Source organism: Moschus berezovskii, chromosome 19 (assembly GCF_049115385.1).
Source record: "Moschus berezovskii isolate FMDL1 chromosome 19, NW_MosBer_1.0, whole genome shotgun sequence".
Lineage (NCBI taxonomy): Eukaryota > Metazoa > Chordata > Mammalia > Artiodactyla > Moschidae > Moschus > Moschus berezovskii.
Window position 1 is genome coordinate 324,033 of NC_142478.1, and position 26,402 is coordinate 350,434.

The window sequence follows — 26,402 nt, forward strand, 5'->3', positions numbered from 1 at the left end:
AATAAGGACACAGTTACCTTAAGAAATTGGAGGGAACAGTGTGTTCCCAAGGGCAGGGCAGCGGAGGTGGCCCAATCCCGGTGCATATGACAAACAGGATCACCACAGACAGATAATTTTTTGGGGTGGGGGGAACCATGCAGTTTGTGGCATCTTAGTTCCCCGACCAGTGAGTGAAAACGTTTGTGTTTCCTTGTTAATTTTCTTTTTAATAGATCTATCCATAGGTGTGATTGGGGCATTAAATTCTCCCACACTTATCGTGTTATTGCTAATTTTCCCTTTCATAATTATTAACATTTGTCTTACATATTGTGGTGCTCCTTTGTTGGGTGCATATATATTTATAATTGTTATATCTTCTTTTTGGATTGATCCTTTGGTCATCATGTAGTGTCCTTCTTTGTCTCTTTTCACAGGCTTTGTCTTAAAGTCCATTTTATCTGAAATGAGTATTGCTGCTCCTGCTTTCGTTTGGTCTCTACTTGTGTGAAATATGTTTTTCCAGCCCTTCCCTTTCAGTCTGTATGTGACCCTAGTTTCGAGGTGGTCTCTTGTAGAAAACATACATCGGGGATTTTTTGTATGTTTGTTTCCATTCATCCAGTCTTTGTCTTTTGGTTGGACATTCAACCTATTTACATTTAAGGTAATTTTTCACAAGTATGCTCCCATTGCCATTTGCTTTATTGTTTTGGGTTCGAATTTGTACCCCCTTTCTCTGCTTCCTGTCTAGAGAAGTTCCTTTAGCATTTGTTGGAGAGCTAGTTTGGTGATGCTGGATTCTCTCAGCTTTTGTTTGTGTAAAGCTTTTCAATTCTCCTTCATATTTGAATGAGACACAAGCTGGGTACAGTAATCTGGGCTGTAGGCTATTTTCTATCATCACTGTAAGTATGCCCTGCTCTTCCCTCCTGGATTGAAGAGTTTCCATTGAAATATCAGCTGTTATCCTTGTGGGAATCCCCTTGTGTGTTATTTGCTGTTTTTTCCTTTGCTACTTTTAATATTTGTTCTTTGTCTTTGATCTTTGTTAATTTTATTAATATATGTCTTGGGGTGTTTTGTCTTAGGTTTTTCCTGTTTGGGACTCTCTGGGTTTCTTGTACATGGGTGATTATTTCCTTCCCCATTAAGGGAACTTTCCAACTATAATCTCCTCAAGTATTTTCCCATGGTCTTTGTATTTGTCTTCCACTTCTGGGATTCCTATGATTCGAAAGTTGGGGTGTTTAGCATTGTCCCAGAGGTCTCTGAGATTGTCCTCATTTCTTTTAATTCGTTTTTATTTTTTCTTATCTCTTTCATTCATTTCTAAAATTCTATCTTCTATCTCACTTATCCTATCTTCTGCCTCTCTTTTTCTACCTTTGGTTCCCTCCAGATTGTTTTGGTTCTCATCTGTTGCATAATTACTTATGTACTGACTCTTTTTTATTTCTTCTAGGTGCTTGTTAAACCTTTCTTGCATCTTCTTGATCCTTGTCTCCAGCTATTTATCTGTAACTCCATTTTGTTTTCAAGATTTTGGATCATTTTCACTCTCATTATTCGGAATTCTTTATCAGGTAGTTTCTCTGTCTCGTCCTCTTTTGTTTGGGTTGGTGGGCATTCATTTATTTATCTCTAAAACTCTTGAGAGTCCCTTATACTGCAAGGAGATCCAACCAGTCCATTCTAAAGGAGATCAATCCTGGATGTTCATTGGAGGGACTGATGCTAAAACTGCAACTGCAATACTTTGGCCACCTCATGCGACGAGTTGACTCACTGGAAAAGACTCTGATGCTGGGAAAGGTTGGGGGCGGGAGGAGAAGGGGACGACGGAGAATGAGATGGCTGGATGGCATCACCGACTCTGTGGACATGAGTTTGAGAGTACTCCGGGAGTTGGTGATGGACAGGGAGGCCTGGCGTGCTATGATTCATGGGGTCGCGGAGAGTCGGACACGACTGAGCGACTGAACTGAACTGAACTGATGTGAAGAGTTTGCAGAGGTAAACACACGTTTGCTTACTAACAAAGCAAGTCACAGGAACCATGTTGAAATTACACAGGATGCTGGACGTTTTCCCATATCAATGAAAGGTCATGACTTAACCCACTCTGAATGCCTACTCCAGCCCCTGTTATTTCATAGAACACCCTTTCCCACAACTATGGCAAAGGCTTCCATGGCTGAGAAAAATGTACATGTGCCAGCAGTGGGGACAACACAGATCTTGCCTACATCTGAACAAGTTGAGAGCACACATTACCAATGCTTATGGAGGTGGCACAGTGGGAGTATCTGGAACTCTGACTGGTGTGTTGGGAATGTGCTAGTATGCACCCAAGCCCATATTGTGCACCCCTTCTTGCTCCAGCACTTCGTTCTTTTGGGGCAAAATTTCCAATGCTGGAAGGGGATACAGCACACACGTACATGAAATGGAATCAGCGTGGACCTGAAACTCAGGGCTTCTGTACCATCAACTGGATACTCAACCTAACTCCCCAATAGGCAGGATTGTCTACTGAGTACAGTAGAAGTCCGGGCTCTTACTTGGCACTGGATCTGGCCCCTCTAACCCGAGCCCCACCTCTCACCATAGTGAGAGTTTCCAAGGCACAAGAAGCAAAATTAATCTGGAACGTAAATTTATGGAAATCGCCGAATAGGAAAAACAAAACGAAAAACAAGTTTAAAAGGAGAAGAGTTTAAGAGATTTCTAGACAACATCAAGTATATTAACATTCACTTTTTTGGGATCGTAGAAGGAAGAGAGAGAAAGTGTTCAAATATGTGTATTTAACGTGCTGAAAGGGAAAACCTTGCAACCCCTAATACCCTATCCAGCAAGATTATCATCCAGAATTGCAGAGAAATACTTATCAGCCAAGCAAAAATTAAGAGCTTATCCATATTAAACCAACTCGAAAGGAAATATTAGTCTTCTCTCAGTGGAAAAAGAAGTAAAAATCCACAGAGAAGGGAAAAACTCCCACCAGTACACAGAAAACCATAGTAAAGGCTGTGGATCAACGAAGTAGATAATCTAGTATGAAATTTAAAATACAAGTGAATTGCAAATTAAATGCTAACTACATTAAACACCCTATTACATCAATGGAGAGAGCACCCTGATAGAAAAGCAAAAAGCAAATTGTAGTCTTAAATTACAGATTAGAGTAGTTGAACTTTGTAGATACCTATAGCATTCGTTGTTGTTCTTCTGTTACTAAGTTGTCTGACACTTTTGAAACCCCATGGGCTGTAGCCCTCCAGGATCCTCTGTCCATGGGATTTCCCAGTCAAGTACACTGGAGTTTATTGAATTTTCTTTCGAGGAGATCTTGCTTACCCAGGGATTAAATTTGCATCTTCTGCGTTGCAGGCAGATTCTTTACCTCTGAGCCACCTGTCAGCAGATCAGTTCAGTTCAGTCACTCACTCGTGTCTGACGCTTTGCGACCCCATGAATCACAGCTTCCAGGCCTCCCTGTCCATCACCAACTCCCGGACTTCACTCAAACTCATGTCCATCGATCTGGTGAAGCCATCCCACAATCTCATTCTCTGTAGTCCCCATCTCCTCCCGCCCCCAATCCCTCCCATAATCAGAGTCCTTTCCAGTGAGTCAATTCATCTCATGAGATAGACAAAGTACTGGATTTTTCAGTTTTAGCATCAGTCCTTCTAAAGAACACCCAGGATTGATCTCCTCTAGAATGGACTGGTTGGATCTCCTTGCAGTTCAAGGGACTCTCAAGAGTCTTCTCCAGCACCACAGTTCAAAAGCATCAATATTTCGGTGATCAGCTTTCTTCACAGTCCAACTCTCACATCCATTCATGACCACGGGAAAAACCATAGCCTAGACTAGACGGATCATGGTTGGCAAAGTAATGTCTCTGCTTTTTAATACGCTATTGAGGTTGGTCATAACTTTCCTTCCAAGGAGTAAGTGTCTTTTAATTTCATGGCTGCAATCAGCATCTGCAGTGATTTTAGACCCCCCAAAAATAAAGTCTGACACTGCTTCCACTGTTTCCCCATCTATTTCCCATGAAGTGATGGGACCAGATGCCATGATCTTTGTTTTCTGAATGTTGAGCTTCAAGCCAAACTTTTCACTCTCCTCTTTCATTTTCATCAAGAGGCTTTATAGTTCCTCTTCACTTTCAGCCATGAGGGTGTTGTCATCTGCATATCTGAGGTTATTGATATTTCTCCCGGCAATCTTGATTCTAGCTTGTGCTTCTTCCAGCCCAGTGTTCCTCATGATGTACTCTGCATATAAGTTAAATAAGCAGGGTGACAATATACAATCTTGACGCACTCACTCCTTTTCCTACTTGGAACCAGTGTGTTGTTCTATGTCCAGTTCTAACTGTTGCTTACTGACCTGCATACAGGTTTCTCAAGAGGCAGGTCAGGTGGTCTGGTATTCCCATCTCTTCAAGAATTTTCCATAATTTATTGTGATCCACACAGTCAAAGGCTTTGGCATAGTCACTGAAGCAGTAATAGACGTTTTTCTGGAACTCACTTTCTTTCTCGATGATCCAGCGGATGATGGCAATTTGATCTCTGGTTCCTCTGCCTTTTCTAAAACCTGTTTGAACATCTGGAATTTCACGGTTCACATATTGCTGAAGCTTGGCTTGGAGAATTTTGAGCATGACTTTACTAGCGTGTGAGATGAGTGCAATTGTGCGTTAGTTTGAGCATTCTTTGGTATTGCCTTTCTTTGGGATTGGAATGAAGACTGACCTTTTCCAGTCCTGTGGCCACTACTGAGTTTTCCAAATTTGCTGGCATATTCAGTTAAACACTTTAACAGCATCATCTTTCAGGATATGAAAGAGCTCATTTGAAATTTCATCACCTCCACTACCTTTGTTCCTAGTGATGCTCCCACTTGACTTCACATTCCAAGATGTCTGGCTCCAGGTGAGTGATAACGCCATCGTGATTATCTTGGTAATGAAGATCTTTTTTGTACAGTTCTTCTGTGTATTCTTGCCACCTCTTCTTAATATCTTCTGCCTCTATTAGGTCCATACCATTTCTGTCCCTTATCGAGCCTATTTTTGCATGAAATGTTCCCTTGAAATCTCTAATTTTCTTGAAGAGATCTCTTGTTTTTCCTAGTCTGTTGTTTTTCTCTATTTCTTTTCATTGATCGCTCAGGAAGGCTGTCTTACCTCTCCTTGTTATTCTTTGGAACTCTGCATTCAGATGCTTATATCTTTCCTTTTCTCCTTTGCTTTTCACTTCTCTTCTTTTCACAGCTATTTGTAAGGCCTCTTCAGACAGCCACTTTGCTTTTTTGCATTTCTCTTCCATGGGGATTTTCTTGGTTCCTGTCTCCTGTACAATGTCATGAACCTCTATCCCTAGTTCATCAGGCACTCTATCTATCAGATCTAGTCCCTTAAATCTATTTCTTACTTCCACTGTATAATCATAAGGGATTTGATTTAGGTCATATCTGAATGGTCTAGTGGTTTTCCCTACTTTCTTCAGTCTAAGTCTGAATTTGGCAATAAGAAGTTCATGATCTGAGCCACAGTCAGCTCCTGGTCTTGCTGTTGCTACCTGTATAGAGCTTCTCCATCTTTGGCTGCAAAGAATATAATCAATCTGATTTCGGTGTTGACCATCTGGTGATGTCCATGTGTAGAGTCTTCTCTTGTGTTGTTGGAAGACTGTGTTTGCTATGACCACTGAGTTCTCTTGGCCAAACTATATGAACATTTGCCCTGTTTCATTTCGTGCTCCAAGGCCAAATTTGCCTGTTACTCCAGGTGTTTCTAGACTTCCTACTTTTGCATTCCAGGCCCTATAATGAAAAAGACATCTTTTTTGGGTGTTAGTTATAAAAGGCCTTGTACATCTTCCTAGAACCATTCAACTTCTGCTACTTCAGCATTACTGTTTGGGGCGTAGACTTGGATTACTGTAATATTGAATGGTTTGCCCTGGAAATGAACAGAAATCATTCTGTCGTTTTTAAGATTGCATCCAAGTACTGCGTTTCAGACACTTTTGTTGACCATGACGGCTACTCCATTTCTTCTAAGGGATTCCTGACCCCAGTAGTAGATATAATGGTCATCTGAGTTAAATTCACCCATTCAGTCCATTTTAGCTCCCTGATTCCTAGAATGTCTACGTTCACTCTTGTCATCTGTTTTGCCACTTCCAATTTGCCTTGATTCATGGAACTAACATTTCAGGTTCCTATGCAATACTACTCTTTACCGCATCGGACCTTGCTTCTATCACCAGTCAAATCCACAGCTGGGTATTTGTTTTGCTTTGGCTCCATCCCTTCATTCTTCCTAGAGTTATTTTCCACTGATCTCCAGTAGCATACTGGACACCTAACGACCTGGGGAATTCCTCATTCAGTATCCTATCATTTTTCCTTTTGATACTGTTCATGGGGTTTCAAGGCAGGTATACTGAATTGGTTTGCCATTCCCTTCTCCAGTGGACCACATGCTGTCAGACCTCTCCACCATGACCTATCCATCTTGGGTGGCCCCACAAGGCATGGCTTAGTTTCATTGAGTTAGGGCTGTGGTCCATGTGATCAGATCAACTAGGAGTTTACTGTGATTATGATTTCAGTGTGTCTGCCCTCTGATGCCCCCTCGCAGTACCTACCATCATATTTGCGTTTCTCTTACCTTGGTTATGGGATATCTCTTCACAGCTGCTCCAGCAAAGCACAGCTGCTGTACCTTACCTTGGACGTGGGTTAGCTCCTCTCGGCCATGCTTCTGCGTGTGGTTGGTTGCGCCGGAGCAGGCGTCTCTCGCGTCTGGGCCGTCGGAGGCAGTGTCTTTCGCGTCTGTGCCGCCGGAGCCAGAGTCTCTCTAGTCTATCCCAAAATAGCAGAATACACACCTTCAAGTTGGCACAGGACATTTTTTGAGGGATGATCAAATGCTAGGCCACAAAACAATTCTCAACACATTTAAGAAGACGGAAATTATATCAAGCACTTTTTCTCAACACAATGGTTCAGTTCAGTTCAGTTCAGTTCATTTCAGTCGCGCAGTCGTGTCCGACATTTCCCGACCCGATGAATCACAGCATGCCAGGCCTCCCTGTTCATCACCAACTCCCGGAGTTCACTCAAACTCATGTCCACAGAGTCGGTGATGCCATCCAGCCATCTCATTCTCTATCGTCCCCTTCTCCTCCCGCCCCCAACTTTTCCTAGCATCAGAGTCTTTTCCAGTGAGTCAACTCGTCGCATGAGGTGGCCAAAGTATTGCAGTTTCAGCTTTAGCATCAGTCCTTCCAATGAACACACAGGATTGATCTCCTTCAGAATGGACTGGTTGGATTTCCTTGCAGTCCAAGGGACTCTGAAGAGTCTTCTCCAACACCACAGTTCAAAAGCATCAATTCTTCAGTGATCAGCTTTCTTCACAGTCCAACTCTCACATCCATACATGACCACGGGAAAAACCATAGCCTTGACTAGATGGACCTTTGTTGGCAAAGTAATGTCTCTGCTTTTTAATACACTATCAAGGTTGGTCATAACTTTCCTTCCAAGGAATAAGCGTCTTTTAATTTAATGGCTGCAATCAGCATCTGAAGAATGGTACAAAATAAGAAATCAATTACAGGAGGGGAATATGGGACAAACACAAACTTATGGAGATGAAACAACATGCTACGAAATACCAATCAGCTAATGAAGAAATAAAGAAGGGAATCTGAAAATACTTTAAGACTAATAAAAACAACAACTTTCCAAAATCTATTGGGTTTAACAAAATGAAGTCTAAGGGAAATTATATAGTTACAGATGCTTCACTCAAGGCGGGGGAAGAACTGAAATAAACAACATAACTTACTATATAAATGAAGTAGAAAAAGAAGAATAAATAAATCACCAATTCCTCAGAATAAAGGAAATAATAAAGATCAGAGAGGACATTAATAAAATGGAGACTTCCCCTTTCCTTAAGTAAAAAAAATGTCCGTTAAGTGTCTTTTCTCCATTTTATATTCTTGCCCTCTTTGTCAAAGATAAGGTGCACATAGGTGCGTGGATTTATCTCTGGGCTTTCTATTTTGTTCCGTTCATCTATATTTCTGTCTTTATGCCAGTACCATACTGTCTTGATGACTGTGGCTTTGTAGTAGAGCCTGAGTTCGGGCAGTTTGATTCCCCCGGTTCCATTCTTCTTCCTCAAGATTGCTTTGGCTATTCGAGGTTTTTTGTATTGTCATACAAATTGTGAGATTATTTCTTCTAGCTGTGTGAAAAATATCGGTTTAAGCTTGATAGGGATTGCACTGAATGTATAAATTATTTTGAGTGGTATACTCATTTTCACAATATTTATTCTTCCATCCACAAACAGGGTATATTTCTCCATCTATCAATGTCCACTTTGATTACTTTCAGCAGTGTTTTATAGTTTTCTATGTACAGGTCTTTTGTTTCCTTAGGTAGATATATTCCTAACTATTTAATTATTTTCATTGCAACAGTGAATGGTATCTTTTTCTTAATTTCTCTTTCTGTTTTCTTATTATTAGTGTATAGGATTGCAAGGGATTTCTGTGTGTTGATTTTATATCCTGCAACATTACTATATTCATTGATTAGCTCTAGTAGTTTTCTGGTAGAGTCTTTAGGGTTTTCTGTGTAGAGGATCATGTCATCAGCGAACAGTGAAAGTTTTACTTCCTCTTTTCCTATTTTGATTCCTTTTATGTATTTTTCTGTTCTGATTGCTGTGGCCAAAACTTCCAGAACTATGTTGAATAGTAGTGGTGGAAATGGGCAACCTTGTCTTGTTCCTGACTTTGGGGAAATTCTTTCAGTTTTTCACCTTTGAGGACAATGTTTGCTGTGGGTTGTCATATATAGCTTTTATTCTGTTGAGGTATGTCCCTTCTATTCCCATTTTCTGGAGGGTTTTTATCACAAATGAATGTTGAATTTTGTCGAAGGCTTTCTCTGCATCTATTGAAATAATCATATGATTTTTATTTTTCAGTTTGTTAATGTAGTGTACTACATTGATTGATTTGCAGATATTGAAGAATCCTTGCATTCCTGGGATAAAGCCCATTTGGTCATGATGTATGATCTTCTTAATGTGTTGTTGGATTCTGATTGTTAGAATTTTGTTAAGGATTTTTGCATCTATGTTCATCAGTGATATTGGCCTGTAGTTTTCTTTTTTTGTGGGATCATTGCCAGGTTTTGGTAATGATTAGGGTGATGATGGCCTCATAGAATGAGTTTGGAAGTTTCCCTTCCTCAGCAACTTTCTGGAAGAGTTTGAGTAGAGTAGGTGTTAGCTCTTCTCTGAATTTTTGGTAGTATTCAGCTGTGAAGCCGTCTGGACCTGGGCTTTTGTTTGCTGGAAGACTTATGTTTACAGCCTCTAATTCCTTGCTTGTGATGGGTCTGTTAAGATTTTCTATTTCTTCCTGGTTCAGTTTTGGAAAGTTGTACTTTTCTAAGAATTGGTCCATTTCTTCCAAGTTATCCATTTTATTGCCATATAATTGGTGATAGTATTCTCTAATAATCCTTTTTATTTCTCTGTTGTCTGTTGTGATCTCTACATTTTCATTTCTAATTTTATTGTTTTGGTTCTTCTTCCTTTGTTTCTTGATGAGTCTGGCTACTGGTTTGTCAATTTTATTTACCTTCTCAAAGAACCAGCTTTTGCCTTTGTTGATTTTTTGCTGTGGTCTCTTTTGTTTCTTTTGAATTTATTTCTGCCCTAATTTTTAAGATTCCATTCCTTCTAATTACCCTGGGGTTCTTCATTTCTTCCTTTTCTAGTCTTTAGATGTAGAGTTAGGTTATTTAATTGACTTTTTCCCTGTTTCTTGAAGTGTGCATATATTGCTATCAACCTTCCCCTTAGCACTGCTTTTACAGTGTCCCAGAGATTTTGGGTTGTCGTGTTTTCATTTTCATTCATCTCTATGCATATTTAGATTTCTCTTTTGATTTCTTCTATGATTTGTTCGTTACTCAGCAGCGTGTTTTTCAGCCTCCATATGTTGGCATTTTTTAATAGTTTTTCTCCTGTAATTGAGATCTAATCTTACTGCATTGTGGTCAGACAACATGCTTGGAATGATTTCAATATTTTTGAATTTACCAAGGCTAGATTTATGTTCCAGGATGTGATCTAACCTGGAAAACGTTCCGTGTGCACTTGAGAAAAAGGTGAAATTCATTGTTTTGTGGTGAAATGTACTATAGAGGTCTATTAGGTCTAGCTGGTCTATTGTATCATTTAAAGTTTGTGTTTCTTTGTTAATTTTCTGTTTAGTTGATCTATCCATAGGTGTGAGTGGGATATTAAAGTCTCCCACTATTATTGTGCTGTTGTTAATTTCCCCTTTCATACTTGTTAGTAATTGTCTTACATATTGTGGTGCTTCTATAATGGGTGCATAAATATTTAGAATTGTTATATCTTCTTCTTGGATTGATCTTTGATCATTATGTAGTTTCCTTGTTTGTCTCTTTTCACAGCCTTTGTTTTAAAAACTATTTTGTCTGATATGAGTATTCCTACTCCTGCTTTATTTTGGTCTCTGTTTCCATGGAATATCTTTTTCCAGCCCTTCACTTTCAGCCTGTATGTGTCTCTTGTTTTGAGGTGGGTCTATGTAGACAACATATACTGGAGTCTTGTTTTTGTATCTATTCAGCCAGCCTTTTTCTTTTGGTTGTGGCATTCAACACATTTATGTTTAAGGTGATTATTGATAAGTATGATCCCTTTGCCATTGTCTTTCTTGCTTTGGTTTCAAGTTTATACACCCTTCCTGTGTTTCCTGTGTAGAGAAGATCCTTTAGTATTTGTTGAAGACCTGGTTTGGTGATGCTGAATTCTCTCAGCTTTTGCTTGTCTGTAAAGCTTTTGATTTCTCCTTCATATTTGAATTAGATCCTTGCTGGGTATAGTAATCTGGGCTGTAGTTTACTTTCTTTCATCACTTTAAGTATGTCCTGCCATTCCCTCCTGGCCTGAAGAGTTTCTGTTGAAAGGTCAGCTGTTATCCTTATGGGAATCCTCTTGTGTTATTTGTTGCTCTTCCCTTGCTGCTTTTAATATTTGTTCTTTGTGTTTGATGTTTGTTAATTTGATTAATATGTGTCTTGGAGTATTTCGCCTTGGGTTTATCCTGTTAGAGACTCTCTGGGTTTCTTGGACTTGGGTGATTATTTCCTTCCCCATTTTAGGAAAATTTTCAACTATTATATCTTCATGTATTCTCTCATGGTCTTTCTTTTTGTTTTCTTCTTCTGGGACTAGTATGATTTGAATGTTGTGGTGTTTAACATTGTCCCAGAGATCTCTAATATTGTCCTCATTTCTTTTAATTCGTTTTTCTTTTCCCCTCTCTGTTTCATTTATTTCTGCAATTCTATCTTCTAGCTCACTTAGCCTGTCTTCTACCTCCATTTTTCTACAGTTTGTTCCCTCGAAAGTGCTTCTGATCTCATATGTTGCATTATTCATTGTATATTGACATTTTTATTTCCTCTAAATCTTTATTAAAACTTTCTCGCCTCCTAACAATCCTTTTCTCCAAGTTATGTATCTGTAACTCCATCTTGATTTTCAGATTTTGAATCATTTTCACTATTAAAATTCAAAATTCTTTATAAGGTCGATTCCCTATATCTTTCTCTTTTGTTTGTGTTGGTGGGCATTTATTCTGTTCCTTTACTTGCTGGGTATTTCTCTGCCTCTTCATCTTACTTATATTGCTGTTCTTGGGTTGGCCTTTCCGTCTTCTGACAGTTTGTGGAGTTTTCTTATTTATGTAGTTTCCTCCCTGTGTGTGGGGTTGGACGGGTGGATTTTCAAGGTTCCCTGGTTAGGGAAGCTATTGTCGGTTTTCTGCTGGGTGAAGCTGGATTTCTTCTCTCTGTTCAGTCGTGCTGTTGGGAGGGAGGAATGCTGCTAACAAATATCCCTGGCGTCTGTGGGGAGTGCTCACAGTGTCTTGACTACACTGGGATTGCCCCCGCTCATGGCCTGTGTGCTTTCCCTGTTATGTTGCCCAGGCTCTAGGTTGCTTTGTCGGGAACTGTCCACGGCTGGTGCTGCATTGTATGCACTTCCCAGGTTTGAGAGGCTCAGGTTCAGGTACTCGGGTACTCCACAAAGGCGCAGACTTGGCTGGGCCTGCGTTTTGTGCCTTCCCCGGTCTGAGCAGCTCAGGTGACCAGGCGTTTGGCGAGCACAGTTGCTGTGACTTATTATCTCCCCAGTCCCTGCCGCTCAGTTTTCTGAGTGTACAACTGGCACACTTTCTTGGGCAGATATCAACTGGCCTGAACCCAAGAAGTCTCGGTTAGCAATGAAGCCTTCCTGCTGCTTGGTATCAGAGGACTCTCTGGGGACACGGTTGCCCCTTCCGGCGCTCGCTGCCCTCCCTGCCTGTCCCGGCAGGGGATGGGGGATGCGCTGACCACAGCCCGCTTGCTCTGCTCAGTCCTTTGTTCTGTGAGCGGGGCTGGCAGATTCTTAAATTGGGGCTTTTCGCCTTTTCGCAGGCTTTTCGCCTTTTAGCTCTACCGTCTGCTTCGCGGTCTCCCGTTAAGGCCCTCAGATTGCCCTCCTGGCGTTTAGGCCCGGTCCTCTCTCTAAGAGCTGGCCACAGACACACCCGTGAATTTTTCCAGGTGTTTGGAAACTTATCTCTCTTTTTCTTTCTTTAAGCCTCCCTTCCCAGGAAGGAGCTCCGTCCCTCCCTTTTTGATTCTCTTTTTATGTTTTATACTCTTTCCTACCTATTTTGAAGACAATGGGCTGCTTTTCTGAGTGCCTGATGTCCTCTGCCGGCATTCAGAAGTTGTTCTGTGGTATTTACTCAGCGTTCAAATGTTCTTTTGCTGAATTTATGGGAGAGAAAATGGTCGCTCCGTCTTATTCCTCCACTACCTTCTATCCTCCCCCGGTGTCCTCTAATTTTATTTTTATACTTTTTGAATTTCCATCATCCTGTTCTGTTATACTGTGAATAGAATAAGAATCACTGTGATGTTAAGGTTTGATAAAATAGTTCTCAAGTTGGGCTGGCCTTCACATTCTTGTTGGGTTTGAAATATTACCTATACAATATGTGGCACATGGGATCAAGTGGCAGCTGTTGGAGGGGCATATAGATAAGCACTGCTGACAGGCATGCCTGGGAATACAATGAAAAGAATGATGTACAAAAGTTAAACAAGCATGTGAAATCAAAATCTGAGGTTGGAAAGGAGACAATCAAAAAGATTCCAGCACACTGGACCCAAAGTATCCTTATGTAACAAAGCAGCGTGAGCACAGCCCTTAGCAGGTAGCCATTGCTGTTCCTTACTAGTCCACATGCTGTTACTAAGCAACAGGTCTTGCTCAGCAACTGGATAGTGCATCCCTGGGTCCCGCCCATAAGCAACCAACTATCAATGAGGTACCTACGGGTACGTCTCCTGCTCAGCTATTGGTCTACTACACAGTGGACCCTACCTGATGATAACTGTCAATGAGGGATCATTGGGGAAGTGATTCAGTCAAGAGTCCTTGGTGCAGTGGTCGTGTGACTCTTGCCTTTGGGCACCGAACTTTTTTATTCCTTTTTTAAAAATAAGGAATGTATTTCTGGTACATGGGGCAAGTTGAGTTTCCCTACTCAATATGAGATTTGAAGTGTCCCCAATAATATCAGTGGAGGAGACATTTAACACTTTCTTTGCTCTGATGTGTAATCTTATGGAGACAGTGTATTGACCTTGGGGCAACAGACTGAGGATTCACCAAATCATGGGGTCTCTAAAGCTCATCGAATAGAAAAAACATACAACATGTTCTTAATTACCTTTGTCCATGTTAAGTGCTTGCTCTTAAGTTCCTTAAGTCCCTTAAGAACCCCCAATAGGAAGAGAGTGGTTTAGAGATGAAATGACTAGAGGACTCTGAAGTGCTGAAATGGGATGAAAAGTGTTCACACAGGGATGGAGGAGGCATGAGTGTTGAAGGGCGACATATAAATCAAAGAATAAAGGGCACTGAAGGAATGTCTGTAGGTCATGAGCAGAAACACCATGCCCCTGAATCACCACTTCCCAGAATCAGAAATACAGAGGTGTCAGCAGTGGGTAAGTTGTATCATGTCCTCCCTCAGCCTCCATTAGCCCATGTTGATGGGCAAAGTGGTACATTGTGATGTCTAAGACCCCAAGGTCACCATTGGCTGGGGGAGTGCCTAGCTGACCAAACAAATTGAAGGCTGTGGCTCCTCATTGTCCTGAGAAGGTATATATAGGGGTTTCAGAGGAAGAGATTCTGGGTTGGGTCACTCCGTGGGATCATCATGAATAAGGTAACCAGGACGCGACAGAAGTCAAGAAGAGTTGCAATGCAGTTTGCTTCATGGATGAAAGGAAGAAAGATGACCCATTGTCAACAGAGATACAAAGGAAGTATGAGTGTAAGATAACTCCATCTATTCTCCTCATGTTCTCCATTGACTTTGCTGCCCAAGACCTCTACACTGCCCTTGCCTGGCACAAATGCCCTCATCAACCCACATCCCTTTTTCATGAACTCTCCCTTCCAAAGAAGTTGTTATAATCTTTCCTCAAAATTAATACCCTTCTCTTTTCTTTCCAGGCATGAAATATGACCATGAGGGTCAGAAGACCTCTACAAGAGACTTTGAGAAAGAAAATCCGAGCAAATTCCACTCAGTTGAAGAAGGTGAAGAAAACAAAACCAAACTGGTTTTTCTGTTCCTGTGCACGTAAGACACTGAATCAATGCCGAAAAAGGTACCAAAATATGAGGCAGAGTCCAAGAAGGAGGCAGAATGGAAAGAGAATTTAAGCTTAGCCACCCCAGAATGAGAGACCTGGGAGAAGCACAACCTGGGCAGCCAGTAACTGAATACCAAAGTTTAAACAGTTTAGAATTGTTTCTCTCGACGACTGCTTTCTTACAAATGGCCAACCAGGAAAAGACTGACTCTCACACTAACAGAGTAAACTGATGTCTGCCATTAAAATAACATCAAAAGGTGAAAAGATGAGATGTGTGTGTGTGTGTGTGTGTGAAATTTCTGATGGTAAGGGAGGGGGAGGGAGAGAAGAGGTGGGCACCTGAGTGGGGATGGGTGTGGAGTCCCGGAATTTGGGGAACAGACCTTCAGACCCCTGTTAACCAGAGAGGAGAAGTCTGGAATGGGTCAGGAGTCTGCACTAAAGATGAATAAGCCTGCCTAACAATTGATGTCAGTGGCAAGGATTAGTCTCGTGGTGTTACTGCCTTTGATTGGGGTGTGGAATGCCATCAGGGTGTAGATTGCCAGAACCCAGATGGGAAGAGGGTTCAACATGGGTAAGGTGAATGTCATATTTCCCCTGAGAAAAGCAGGCAGAAATAAACTCCTGGCCTCCTATGTCATAAAGGGCTTTGTTGTATCACTCGCCTATTCTGTCAGCAAAAGGTGCTCAGGAGGCACAAAATGCTGATACAACTAAAACCCACAGCTAGCCCTCCCAGGAGAAGGCAATGGCACCCCACTCCAGTACTCTTGCCTGGAAAATCCCATGGACGGAGTAGCCTGGTGGGCTGCAGTCCATGGGGTCGCGAAGAGTCTGACACGACTGAGCGCCTTCACTTTCACTTTTCTCTTTCATGCTTGGAGAAGGAAATGGCAACCCACTCCAGTGTTCTTGCCTGGAGAATCCCAGGGACAGGGGAGCCTGGTGGGCTGCCGTCTATGGGGTCGCACAGAGTCGGACACGACTGAAGCGACTTAGCAGCAGCAGCAGCAGCGCTCCCAAAGAATAAAATAATGTGTAGAGGGAACAGAACAAACATCAATTAGGCCACTGTTATCCTAAAAAATTGGTGGGAGCAGTGTGTTCCCAAGGGCAGGAGAGTGTAGGTGGCCCAATCCCTGTGCATATGACAAACAGGATCAACACAGACAGATAATTTTTTGGGATGGGGGGCACCATGCAGTTTGTGGGATCTTCATTCCCTGAGCAGGGATTGAAAAAACTTTTGTGTTTCCTTGTTAATTTTCTGTTTAGTCGATCTATCCATAGGTGTGAGTGGGGTATTAAAGTCTCCCAATCTTACTGTGTTATTGTTAATTTCCCCATTCATAACTATTTTTTTTCTCCTAAAACCTTTTATTTTTCTTTATTTTTTATTTTATTAATTTTTTTTGGAGGCTAATTACTTTACAATATTTTATTTTTGATTTTGCCATACAGTGACATGATTCCTCCCCAGGTGTACATGTGTTCCACATCTTGAACCCCCTTCCCACCTCCCTCCACATCCCATCACTCTGGGTCATGCCAGTGAGCCAACCCCGAGCATCCTGTCTCATGCATCGAACCTGGACTGGTGATTCATTTCACATATGATAATATACATGTTTCAATGCCATTCTCCCAAATCATCCCACCCTCACCCTCTCCTACAGAGTCCTAAAGACTGTTCTATACACGTGTGTCACTTTTGCTGTCTCGTATACAGGGTTATTGTTGTCATCTTTCTAAATTCCATATATATGCGATAGTATACTGTACTGGTGTTTTTCTGTCTGGCTTACTTCACTCTGTATAATAGGCTCCAGTTTCATCCACCTCATTAGAACAGATTCAAAAGTATTATTTTTAATGGCTGAATAATACTCCATTGTGTATATGTACGAAAGCTTTCTTATCCATTCGTCTGCAGATGGCCATCTAGGTTGCTTCCATGTGCTCTCTATTATAAACAGTGCTGCAATGAACATTGGAGTACATCTGTTTCTTTCAATTCTGGTTTCTTTGGTGTGTATGCCCAGGAGTGTGGTTGCTGGGTCGTTTGGCAGTTCCATTTTCAGTTATTTAAGGAATCGCCACACTGTTCTCCATAGTGGCTGTACTAGTTTGCATTCCCACCTACAGTGTAAGAAGATTCCCTTCTCTCCACACCATCTCCAGCATTTATTGCATGTAGACTTCTGGACAGCAGCCATTCTGACTGGTGTGTAATGGTATTTCATTGTTGTTTTGATTTACATTTCTCTGATTATGAGGGATGTTGAGCATTTTTTCATGTGTTTGTTAGCCATCTTTATGTCTTCCTTGGAGAAATGTCTGTTTAGTTCTTTGGCCCATTTTTGATTGGGTCGTGTATTTTTCTGGAATTGAGCTGCAGGAGCTGCTTGTATGTTTTGGAGATTAATTCTTTGTCAGTTGTTTCTTTTGCTATTGTTTTCTCCCATTCTGCAGGCTGTCTTTTCACCTTGCTTGTAGTTTCCTTTGTTGTGCAGAAGTTTTTAATTTTAATTAGGTCCCATTTGTTTAGTTTTGCTTTTATTTCCAATATTCTGGGAGGTGGGTCATGGAAGATCCTGCTCTGATTTATGTCGGAGAGTGTTTTGCCTATGTTCTCCTATAGGAGTTTTATAGTTTCTGGTCTTATATTTAGCTCTCTAATTCATTTTGAGTTTATTTTTGTGTATGGTGTTAGGAAGTGTTCTAGTTTCATTCTTTTACAAGTGGCTGACCAGTTTTCCCAGCACCACTTCTTAAAGAGACTGTCTTTTCTCCGTTTTATATTCGTGCCTCCTTTGTCAAAGATAAGGTGTCCATGCTGCTACTGCTGCTGCTAAGTTGCTTCTGTCGTGTCCGACTCTGTGCGACTCCATAGATGGCAGCCCATGAAGCTCCGCCATCACTGGGATTCTCCAGGCAAGTACACTGGAGTCGGTTGCCATTTCCTTCTCCAAGGTGTCCATAGGTGCGTGGATTTATCTCTGGTGTTTCTATTTTGTTCCATTGATCTATATTTCTGTCTTTATTCCAGTGCCTTAACGTCTTAATGATTGTGGCTTTGTAGTAAAGCCTGAAGTCAGGCAGGTTGATTCCCCCAGTTCCATTCTTGTTCCTCAAGATTGCTTGGCTATTCGAATTTTTTTGTATTTCCATACAAATTGTGAGATTATTTGTTCTAGTTCTGTGAAAAATATCGTTGTTAGCTTGCGAGGGATTGCATTGAATGTATAAATAACTTTAGGTAGCATACTCATTTTCACAATTACTTTCAGCAATGTTTTATAGTTTTCTATGTACAGGTTTTTTGTTTCCTTAAGGCAGATATATTCCTAAATATTTAATTCATTTTGTTGCAACAGTGAATTGTATCGTTTCCTTAATTTCTCTTTCTATTTTCTCATTATTAGTGTATAGGAATTCAAGGGATTTCTGTATGTTGATTTTATATCCTGCAACTTTACTGTATTCATTGATTAGCTCTAGTAGTTTTCTGGTAGGGTCTTAGGGTTTTCTGTGTAGAGGATCATGTCATCAGCGAACAGTGAAAGTTTTAATTCTTCTTTTCCAATTTAGACTCCTTTTATGTCTTTTTCTGCTCTGCTTTCTGTGGCCAAAACTTCCAGAAATATGTTGAATAGTAGTGGTGAGACTGGGCACCCTTGTCTTGTTCCTGACTTTAGGGGAAATGCTTTCAGTTTTTCACTGTTGAGGATTATGTTTGCTGTGGGTTTGTCATAAATAGCTTTTATGATGTTGAGGTATGTCCCTTCTATTCGCACTTTCTGGATGTTTTTATCATAAATGGATGCTGAATTTTGTCGAAGGCTTTCTTTGCATCTATTGAGATAATCATATGATTTTCATTTTTCAGTTTGTTTATGTTGTGTATTACGTTGATTGATTTGTGGATATTGAAGAATCCTTGCATTCCTGGAATAAAGTCCACTTGGTTATGATATATGATCTTCTTAATGTGTTGTTGGATTCTGATTGCTAGAATTTTGTTAAGGATTTTTGCATCTATGTTCATCAGTGATATTGGCCTATAGTTTTCTTTTTTTGTGGGATCTTTAACAGTTTTTGGGTTTAGGGTGATGGTGGCCTCATAGAATGAGTTAGGAAGTTTCCCTTCAGCAGAAATTTTCTGGAAGAGTTTGCGTAGAATAGGTGTTAGCCCTTCTCTAATTTTTTGGAAGAATTCAGCTGTGAAGCCCTCTGGACCTGGGGTTTTGTTTGCTGGAAGATTTCTGATTACATCTTCTATTTCCGTGCTTGTGATAGGTCTATTCAGATTTTCTATTTCTTCCTGGTTCATCTTTGGAATGTTGTACTTTTCTAAAAATTTGTCCATTTCTTCCAATTTATTCCTTTTATTGCCATATAATTGCTGATAGTATTCTCTAATAATCCTTTGTATTTCTGTGTTGTCGGTTGTGATCTCTCCATTTTCACTTATAATTTTATTGATTTGGTTCTTCTCCCTTTGTTTCTTGATTGTTTGTCAATTTTATTTACCTTCTCAAAGAACCAGCTTTTGGCTTTGTTGATTTTTGTATTGGTCTCTTTTGTTTGTTTTGCATTTATTTCTGCCCTAATTTTTACGATTTCTTTCCTTCTACTTACCCTGGGCTTCTTCATTTCTTCCTTTTCTAGTTTATTCAGATGTAGAGTTAATTTATTTAGCTGAATTTTTCTTGTTTCTTGAGGTTTGCTTGTATTGCTATGAATCTTCCCCTTAGCATTGCTTTTACAGTGTCCCAGAGGTTCGGAGAAGGCAATGGCAAGCCACTCCAGTACTCTTGCCTAGAAAATCCCATGGACAGAGGAGCCTGATGGGCTACAGTCCATGGGGTCGCTACTAGTCCGACAAGACTGAGCGACTTCACCTTCACTTTTCACTTTCACCCATTGGAGAAGGAAATGGTAACCCACTCCAGTGTTCTTGCCTGGAGAATCCCAGGGATGGCGGAGCCTGGTGGGCTGCCGTCCATGGGGTCACACAGAGTCGGACAAGACTGAAGTGACTTAGCAGCAGAGGTTTTGGGTTGTTGTGTTTGCATTTTCATTCTTTTTTATGCATATTTTAATTTCTCTTTTGATTTCTTCTATGATTTGTTTGTTATTCAGCAGCGTGTTGTTCAGCCTCCATATGTTGTTATTTTTAATAGTTTTTCTCCTGTAATTGAGATCTAATCTTACTGCATTGTACTGAAAAAAGATGCTTCGAATGATTTCAATTTTTTTGAATTTACCAAGGCTAGATTTATGGCCCTGATGTGATCTATCCTGGATAAGGTTCTGTGTGCGCTTGAGAAAAAGGTGAAATTCATTGTTTTGGGCTGAAATGTCTATAGAGATCTGTTAGGTGTAAATGGTCTATCATGTCATTTACAGTTTGTGTTTCCTTGTTAATTTTCTGTTTAGTTGATCTATCCATAGTTGTAAGCGGGGTATTAAAGTCTCCTGCTACTATTGTGATGTTGTTAATTTCTCCTTTCATACTTGTTAGTAATTGTCTTACACATTGCTGTACTCCTATCTTGGGTGCATAAATATTTATAATTGTTATATCTTCTTGGATTGAGCCTTTGATCATTATGTAGTTTCCTTCTTTGTCTGTTTTCACAGAGTTTGTTTTAAAGTCTATTTTATCTGATATAAGTATTGCTACTTCTGCTTTATTTTGTTCTCTATTTTCATGGAATATGTTTTTCCAGCCCTTCTGTTTCAGTTTGTATGTGTCCCTCCTCACAAGTTGGGTCTCTTGTAGACAACATATATAGGGGTCTTATTTTTGTATCCATTCAGCCAGCCTTTTCCTTTTGGTTGGGACATTCAAACCATTTACATTTAAGGTGATTAATGATAAGTATGATGCTGTTGCCATTTTCTTTATTGCTTTGGGTTCGAGTTAATAGACTCTTTCTGTGTTTCCTGTCTAGAGAAGTTCCTTTAGTATTTGTTGGAGAGCTGGTTTAGTGATGCTGAATTCTCTCAGCTTTAGCTTGTCTGTAAAGCTTTTGATTTCTTCTTCATATTTGAGTGAGATCCTTGATGGGTATAGTAATCTGGGCTGTAGGTTACTATCTTTCATCACTTTTAGTATGTCATGTCATTCCCTCCTGGCCTGAAGTGTTTCTGTTGAAAGATCAGCTGTTATCCTTATGGGAATCCCCTTGTGTGTTATTTGTTGCTTTTCCCTTGCTGCTTTTAATATTTGTTCTTTGTGTTTGATCTTTATTAATTTGATTAATATGTGTGTTTGAGTATTTCTCCTTGGGTTTATCCTGTTAGGGACTCTCTGGGTTTCTTGGACTTGGGTGATTATTTCCTTCCCACTTTAGGGAAGTTTTCAACTTTTATCTCTTCAAGTATTCTCTCATGGTCTTTCTTTTTGTCTTCTTCCTCTGGGACTGCTATGATTCGAATGTTGGGGCATTTAACATTGTCCCAGAAGTCTCTAATATAGTCCTCATTTCTTTTAATTCGTTTTTCTTTTTCCGTCTCTGTTTCATTTATTTCTACAATTCTATCTTCTAGCTCACTTATCCTGTCTTCTGCTTCCGTTATTCCACTGTTTGTTCCCTCGAGAGTGTTTCTGATCTCATCTATTGCATTATTCACTGTATACTGACCCTTTTTTATTTCCTCTAATTCTTTATTAAACATTTCTTACATCTCCTTCATCCTTTCCCCCACTTTATGTCTTTGTAACTCCATTTTGTTTTTCAGATTTTGAATCATTTTCACAATTAAAATTCGAAATTCTTTATCAGGTCGGTTCCCTATATCTTCCTCTTTTGTTAGTTTTGGTGGGCATTTGTTCTGTTCATTTACTTGCTGGGTATTTCTCTGCCTCTTCATTTTGCTTATATTGCTGTGCTTGGGGTGGCTTTTCCTTCTTCTGGCAGTTTGTGGAGTTCTTTATTATGTAGTTACCTCGTTGTGTGTGGGGTTGCATGGGTGACTTGTCAAGATTCCATGGCTAGGGAAGCTTGTGTTGGTGTTCTGGTGGGTGGAGCTGAATTTCTTCTCTCTGGAGTGCAATGAAGTGTCCAATAATGAGTTTGAGATGTCAATGAGTTTGAGACGTCAATGGGTTTGGAGTGGCTTTGGGCAGCCTGTATATTGAAGCTCAGGGCTATTTTCTTGTGTTGCTGGAAAATTTGCATTGTATGTCTTTCCCTGAAACTTGTTGACCCTTGGGTGGTGCCTGGTTTCAGTGTATGTATGGAGGCATTTGATGAGCACCTATCAATTAATGTTCCCTGAAACAGTAGATCTCTGGTGATCTCAGGATTTGGACTTAAGCCTCTGCCTCTGGTTTTAAGCCTTATTCTTGCAGCAGGCTCAGGACTTCTCCATCTGTTACTTCCTAGGCCGTTCCTTCTGTTAAAACTCTTCTGTTTGCTGGTTTCTTCAGTGTCTAATTCCCGTCCTGACATCAGGGGGTGGTGGTGGACACTTTTCTTTTCGGCTCACCTGTTCAGTCCTGCTGTGCGGATGGAGGAACGCTGCTAACAAATATCACTGGCATCTGTTGGGAGCGCTCCCAGTGTCTCGGCTACAATGGGATTGCTCCCGCTCGTGGCGTGTGTGCTTTCCCTGTTTATGCTGCTCAGGCTCTAGGTTGCTCTGCCAGGAGCTGTCTGCGGCCGGCGCTGGGTTGCATGAACTTCCCAGGTTTGAGCAGCTCAAGGTCAGGTACTCGGTTACTTCACAAAGGCGCAAACTTGATTGGGCCTGCCTTTTGCGCCTTGGTTTAAGCAAGCATTTGAACACTATAGTAATCCTTAGAAATAATGGCAGATACATGTTAATTGAGATGGAAAAATTCTTCTAGGATATTGTATAGAAAAGGAAGGCTACAATAGTGCATAGAGTTTGATTCAATATCTACAAATTAAAAAAAAATTCACTAATGTGTGCATGCTCATCCAAATATAAGTGTATTATATATTCTATAATTATATAACACATATAATATATATGTTATAAACATTTAGGTAGAACAACAAAGACAAAATATTAACAGTATATATTTCTATTGACATAATTATCGGTGTCCTCTGTTTCATATTTATAATTGTTGAATTTGCATCATCCTGCTCTGTTATACTGTGAATAGAATAAGAATCACTGTGATGTTAAGGTTTGCCAAAGTAGTTCTCAAGGTGGGCTGCCCTTCACATTCTTGTTGGGTTTGAAATATTAGCGATACTATATGCGGCAAATGGAATCATGTGGCAGCTGTTGGAGGGGCATAGAGATAAGTACTGCTGACAGGCATGCCTGGGAATACAATGAAAAAAATGATGTACAAAATTTAAACAAGCATGTGAAATGAAAATCTGAGGCTGGAAAGGAGTCAACTAAAAAGATTCCAGCACACTGTACCCAAAGTGTCCTTATGTAACAGAGCAGCAGGAGCACAGCCCTTAGCAGGTAGCCATTGCTGTGCCTTACTACTCCATATCCTGTTACTAAACAACAGGTCTTGCTCAGCAATTGGACAGTGCATCCCCAGGCCTCGTCCAAAATCAACCAACTATCAATGAGTTACCTACTGGTATGTCTCCTGCTCAGCTATTGGTCAGATACACAGTGGGCCCTACCTGATGATAACTGTCAATGAGGGCCCATGGGGAAGTGATTCGTTAAGAGTCCATGGTGCAGTGGTCATGTGACTCTTGACTTTGGGCACCCTACTATTTTTTTCTTAATCAGGAATGTATTTCTGGTAGATGGGGCAAGTTGAGTTTCTGTACTCAATATAAGACTTGAAGTGTCCCTACAATATTAGTGGAGGAGACATTGAACACTTTCTTTGCTCTGATGTGTAATCTTATGGAGACGGTGTATTGACCTTGGGGCAACAGACTGAGGATTCAAAAAATCTTGGGGTCTCTAAAGCTCACTGGAATAGAGAAAACATAGAACATGTTCTTAATTACATTTTCCCATGTTAAGTACTTGCTCTTAAGTTACTTAAGCCCACCAAGAACCCCCATTAAGAAGAGCGTGGTGTAGAGATGAAGTGACCAGAGGACTGTGAAGTGCTGAATTGATATGAAAAGTATTCATACAATGATGGAGGAGGCAGGAGATTTGAAGCGAGACATATAAGTCTAAGAATAAAGGGCCAGAAGGAAAATCCGAATGTTATGAGCAGAAACATCATGCCCCTGAATCACCACTCCCCAGAGTCAGACACACAGAGGTGTCGGCAGAGGGTAAGTTGTATCATGGCCTCCCTCAGCCTCCACTAGCCCATGTTGATGGGCAAATTGTACATTGTGATGTCTAAGACACCAAGGCCACCATTGGCTGGGGGAGTGCCTAGCTGACCAATCAGATTGAAGGGTGTGGCTCCTCATTGTCCTGAGAAGGTATATAATGGGGGTTCAGAGGCAGAGATTCTGGGTAGTTCACTTCGTGGGATCATCATGACTAAGGGAACCAGGAAGCCACAAAAGCCAAGAGTAGCAACGTGGTTTGCTTCAAGGGTGAAAGCAAGAAAGACGACCCATTGACAACGGAGAAAGGGAGGTAGTGTGAAAGTAAGATGAATCCATCTTTTTATAAGCCTCCATTCCTTGGAATGGAGCTCCATCCCTACGTGTTTGGTCTCTTTTTATCTTTTATATTTTTCCCTACCTCCTTTCGACGACAATGGACTGCTTTTCTGGGTGCCTGATATCTTCTGCTGGAATTCAGAAGTTGTTTTGTGGAATTTACTCAGCGTTCAAGTGTTCTTTTGATGAATTTGTATGGGATAAAATGGGCTCTCCATTTTATTCCTACGCCATCTTCCTCCCTCCAGCACTTCGTACTTTTGGGGCAAAATTTCCAATGTTGGAAGGGGATACAGCACACACTTACATAAATGGAATCTGCATGGTCCTGAAACTCAGGGCTTCTGTACCATCAACTGGATACTCAACCTAATTGCCCAATAGGCAGGGTTGTATACTGAGCACAGGAGAAATCCAGGCTCATACCTGGCACTGGTTCTGGCCCCTTTATCTATAGCCCCACCTCTCATCATAGTCAGAATTGCCAACACCCAAGAAGCAAAATTAATCGGCAAATTAAAATTTTGGAAATTGCACAATAGGGAAAACACAAGGAAAAACAAGTTAAAAAGGAGAACATTTTAAGAGACTTCTAGACAACATTAAGTATACAATATTCAATTTATGGGTTCGTAGAAGGAAAAGAGAAAGAGAAAAAGGCGTCAAAAATGTATATTTAACGTGCTGAAAGGGAAAAACCTGCAACCTGTAATACTCTACCAAGCAAGATTGTCATCCAGAATTGGAGAGAAGAATTTCTCAGACAGGCAAAAACTAAGAGCTTATCCATAATAAACCAACTCAGAAGGAAATATTAAAGAGTCTTCTGTAAGTGGAAAAAGAAGTAAAACTCTACAGAGAAGGGAAAAATTCCCACCAGTACACACAAACACATAGTAAAGGCTGGGGATCAACCAAGTAGATAATCTAGTATGAAAATTAAAAGACAAGGGAATTGCAAATTAAACGCTAACTACATTAAACACACGATTACACCAATGGACAGAGCATCCTGATAGAAAAGCCATAAGGAAACTGTAGTCTTAAATTACAGATTAGAGTAGTTGAACTTAATAGATACCTACAGCATTTGTTGTTGTTCTTCAGTTACTAAGTTGTCTGACTCTTCTGAAACCCCATGGGCTGTAGGCCTCCGGGATCCTCTGTCTATGGGATTTCCCAGGCAAGAACACTGGAGTTTATTGCATTTCCTTTTCCAGGGGATCTAGCTGACACAGGGATCAAATCTGCATCTTCTGCATTGCAGGCAGATCCTTTACCTCTGAGTCACCTGGCATAGTCTATCCCAAAACAGCAGAAGATACACCTTCAAGTGCACACAGGACATTTTTTCATGGATGATCAAATGCTGGGCCACAAAACAAGTCTCAACACATTTAAAAAGACAAAAATTATATCAAGCACTTTCTCTGACCACAATGGTGCAAAATAAGAAATCATTTACAGAAAGGGAACTTGGGAGAAACACAAACATATTGAGACGAGATAACATGCTACTAAATACCAATGAGCTAATGAAGAAAATACAAATGGAATCAGAAAATACTTTTAGACTAATAAAAATACCAACATTCCAAAATCTATTGGATTTATCAAAAGCAGTTGTGGGGGAAATTGTACAGTGACAGATGCTTCCCTCATATCGGGGGGGGGGGGGAGGAACAGAACTGAAAAAAAAAAACAACAACTTAGCTTACTATACAAATGAAGTAGAAAAAGAAGAATAATTAAAGCCCCAAATCCTCAGAATGAAGGCAATAATAAAAATCCAAGAGGACATTAAAAAAATTGAGACTTTCCCTTTCATAAGTAAAAAAAAAAAAATCAGTTAAGTGAAAAGATACTTTTTGAAAAGATAAACAAAATAATTAAGTCTTTAGGCAGGTTCATAAAAAATAAAAGATGACTCAAACAAATGCAAAGGTGCCATTACAGCCAACATCACAGCAATAGGGAAAAATCATAAGAGGATAC